We start from the raw sequence: 4240 nt of genomic DNA on the forward strand, positions 1-4240 counted from the left end.
GACAGAAGACACAATTAACAAAATTCAAAGTCAAGTTATGGTCTAAGAGAAAATATTTGAAGATGAATGTATATGCATATACATACACACATAGGCATATGTGTGTATGCAAAATTGTGTAACAAACAATGAATATTACCCTAGTGTTATGGACTGATTATGTCTCCTCCCCACCCCCATCTCACCCCCAGATTCATATGTTGAAGCCCTAACCCACAATGTGATAATATTTAGAGATAGGGCTTTTAGGAAGTAATTAAGGTTAAATAATCATAATCTAATAGGATTGGTGGTCTTACAAGAAGAAGAAGAGGGGTCTTTCATGTTTCATATGCAAGCACCAAAACAGGCCCAAGTGGCTACAAAGTAACAAGACTTTGTAACCCAAGGGTAGAGCTTTCACTAGATGCCCACCTGGCAGGCAGCTTGGTTTTGGACCTTCCTGCCTCCAGAACTATGAAAAACCAAATTTCTGTTGTTTAAGCCAGTCTATGGTATTTTGCTATGGCAGCCCAAGCTAATGTAGGCATTTGGTTATGTAAATCCATAAGAAAAAAAAATGATAGAAAAGAAGTCAAGATATGAACAGGAAATTCACAGAATAGATATGGTCACTAAACATAAGAAAAAAATGCTTAGCAATACTAAAATCCGTTTATAAGAACCATCACATTGGCCAACTTTATAGAGTTGATAATCTTCTGAATTAACATGGGTGTGGGGAAATAAAGTATAAATTGTCAATAGTGACTTTGGAGTTAAATGGGACCATTTTAAAATATAATAATACCACAATTCCACTCCTTTGTATCCATTCCTGGAAGACACCAGCCACACACAATATGTTTATCAAAGCATTATTTCAGAGAGCGAAACTTCTTTTTTTAAATGTTTTTAACATGTATTCATTTTTGAGAGACAGACAGGGCACAAGTGGGGAAGGGGCAGAGAGCGTGAAAGACAGAGAATCTGAAGCAGGCTGCAGGCTCTAAGCTGTCAGCACAGAGCCCGACGCGGAGCCCAAACCCATGAACTGTGAGATCATGACCTGAGCCAAAGTCGGACACTTAGCCGATTGAGCCACCCAGGTGCCCTGAGAGAGCAAAACCCTTAAAGGATAAGGTGATGGCACTGGCAGTGTGGTCAACTAGAGAGAGGCTGGACCCAGAAGGGGCTGAGAATTGAGCTGCCGAGAATGCCAGAGAGATTGTTGTATTGAGGCATGGTTGTTCCTGAGAGAGGGCTGCAAAGCCGACTGCCTGAGTCACCAACTGGCCACAGCACCCACAGGGATGCAGCTGAAATTGAATCAGGCTGGTGGCACTAGGAGTGCTGCCTAAACCCAGAAAAGTAAATGACTAGTTACCAGCCTCAGGCTTCAGCTGCCCGTGCCTGTGGGGCAAGAAGTAAACAGGTGGACAAGAGGCATCACCCTGGAGACGAGAGGAGGGTTAGGACATGGCCCCAAGGACTCTGGCTCTTGCATTTGTCCAGCAAGCACTAGAAGCCATATCATTCCCCCTTATATCCAGAGACCATCTTATAAGAAGGGCAGGACTAAGATACAGAGCATTTTATCCAAGAAAAATAGTGCACCATCTAGAAAGGAGCTGTTGGAATGATCAGATTAGACTACACTTTAAATCAGATCGAACCAAGCAAATCTTTCCTCCTACCCACCAATGGATACGATTTGGTGAGAAAACCAGATCAGCATGGAAATGACATTTTTCTTTGAGTATCTGAGTTATGAAATGCATGCATTTTGTGCTGTCTTCTGCTTTTTATTTTCTTTCATGAAAGTACACAATGAAATCTCAAAGTTCCCAAAGAGAAGGCATTAAAATGTTTCAATAAGCAAAATGTTGACTTCATAAAAACAAATGACAGAAAGCTCTTGCATTTCGAAAGTAACCTCCAAAGACTGTGATGACCTCTCATTTCAAGAGCCACACCTCAAGAGGGAAGTGAGCAACAGGTGTGGGGACTGGAAAGCCCTGAGGATTCCCAGGAGGCCAGTGTTGGTCTGTTCCAGGGAGAGTAGGGATTTTTGTGTTGATTCCAGTACTCTTCGTGGTGATGATTAGTGCAGCATTGATCTTATTAGATAACGAGAAGAGAAGTGAATTTTGGAAAGAGCCTGAATGACTTCCACCCTGATTGGAATAAGATAACAATAATAATTAGCATCATGATTAGTATATATCTTGCATGCTTTATCATGCTGAATGTTCACTATAATATTATAAATAACTATTATTATTATCTCCCATTTTACAGATGGAGAAGTAGAGGCTTAGAGAGGGATTGTCTGTAAATATGACTACCAATTTCCCCATCCCACTATGCATATGGCCCTCGTCCCACCAAGTGTTGCCTCTCTACAGTATTTCCCTTTCCCTTGAGTTTCAGCTGGGCATGACTGCTTTGTACAGACTAGATTGGAGATGATGCTGGGCCCATTCTGGTCTATGTTGTAAGATGACTGGCAATTTTCATTTTTGTTCTCTCGAAAGCCAGTTGCCATGTAAAGAAGTCTCACTAACCTGTTGAGAGAGACCTCACAGAAAAGGAGGTCCAGTTTTTACGAGAGACTAAAAAAAGAGAGAAAGGTTCAGCCAGTCCCCAGTGATTCTAGCCCTCCCTACTGAGAAGCCAGACATGTGAGTGAGGCCTTCTTGGTTATCTGAACCCTAGCCAAGCTCACTGATGAATGCAGCCATGTGAATGACCCCAGTGGACACCATGTAGGGTACAAGAATTGACTCAGCAGACTCACAGAATTGTAATGAATAATGAAATGGTTATTGTTTCAAGCCACTAAGTTTCAGAGTGTGTTGTTATACAGCAATAAATATCCAAAACAAGAGGTTAGAACTTCACCGAAGGTCATATGCCTCACAAGTGGCAGAGCCAGGACTTGAGGCCACATCTTTCTGACTCCACTGCCCAAGCTCTTAACAGCTGAGTGACACTAAACTGGAAGCTGCATGACCAAAGGTCATACATCATTAAAGATATGGAGATTATTGGCAGAGGTCTGCTCAATCACCGTTTATGAGAGCTGAGGAAAGAATGAGGAGGAGAAAAAGGACACACTAACCGTGGAAATGAGCTTCTAGAAGTTAGAAAAAAGGACTTTTATTCATCAAGGATTTACTGAGCATCTATGATGCTTGAGGCAATTCTCTAATTGCTCTGGGGAGATTCCAAAGTGAATGCACTTGATCTCAAGAAGATATCAACTTAATTAGGGAGAAGAAAAGTGAATAAAAATAACACTATTACATGTAAAATGGTGCAGCAACTATTGAAAACAGTCTGTTGGTTCCTTGAAAAATTAAAAATAGAATTAACATATGATCCAGCGATCACTACTTCAAGCAAAATAATTGTTCAAATAGATATCTGTACACACATGTTAGTGGCAACATTATTCAGTAACCAGGTGGAGGCGACCCAAGCGTCCATCAAAAGATGAACAGATAAACAAAATGCACTGTATACATACAATGTCATATTATCCAGCCCTAAAAAAGAAGGAAATTCTGACACATTCCACAGCATTGGATGGACCTTGAGGACATTAGGCTAAGTGAATTATGCCAGTCATAAAGGGAGAAATACTGTAAGATTTTGCTTACCTGGGATATCTAGAGTAGTCAAATTCATAGAGACAGAAAGCAGAATGGTGGTTGAGGGCTGGGGAGAGGAGGAAATGGGGAGTTATTGTTTAATGAGTACCAAGTTACAGTTTGGGAAGATGAAAAAAGTTCTGGAAATGGATGATGTTGATGGTTGCAAAACAGCACGAATGCACTTAATGCCACAGAACTGGACACTGTGGAAAGGTTAAAATGGTAAATTTAATGTTATGTATATGTTAGCACAATGAAAAAAGAAATGAATTATTTAATATAAAAACATGTAACACTCTACAAGGCAGAGAGTGGGAAAGGGATAAATACTGGCAGGGAGAAGAGAAGCTCCCTATAGGGAGGGCTCCTTATAGGCCAGGAGCTGCACTAGCTTCCTCCCTACTTGGTGTCTTCCCAATCGCCCAGGGAAGTGACAGCATTATACCTCCCACTCTCAGGAAGTAAGTTTATAGATTTAATTGCCCATGCAATGTGTCTTATAAACACAATTTACCACAATGTTACAAAAGGGTTCAAAAGTTTTAACAGAGTTAGTGTGACAGATCCAGAATGTGTATCTGAGGAAAGGTGGAGATGTTGGG

The sequence above is a fragment of the Herpailurus yagouaroundi genome, unplaced genomic scaffold (genome assembly GCF_014898765.1).
Source record: "Herpailurus yagouaroundi ecotype Mexico unplaced genomic scaffold, PumYag 77, whole genome shotgun sequence".
Classification (NCBI taxonomy): Eukaryota; Metazoa; Chordata; class Mammalia; order Carnivora; family Felidae; genus Herpailurus; species Herpailurus yagouaroundi.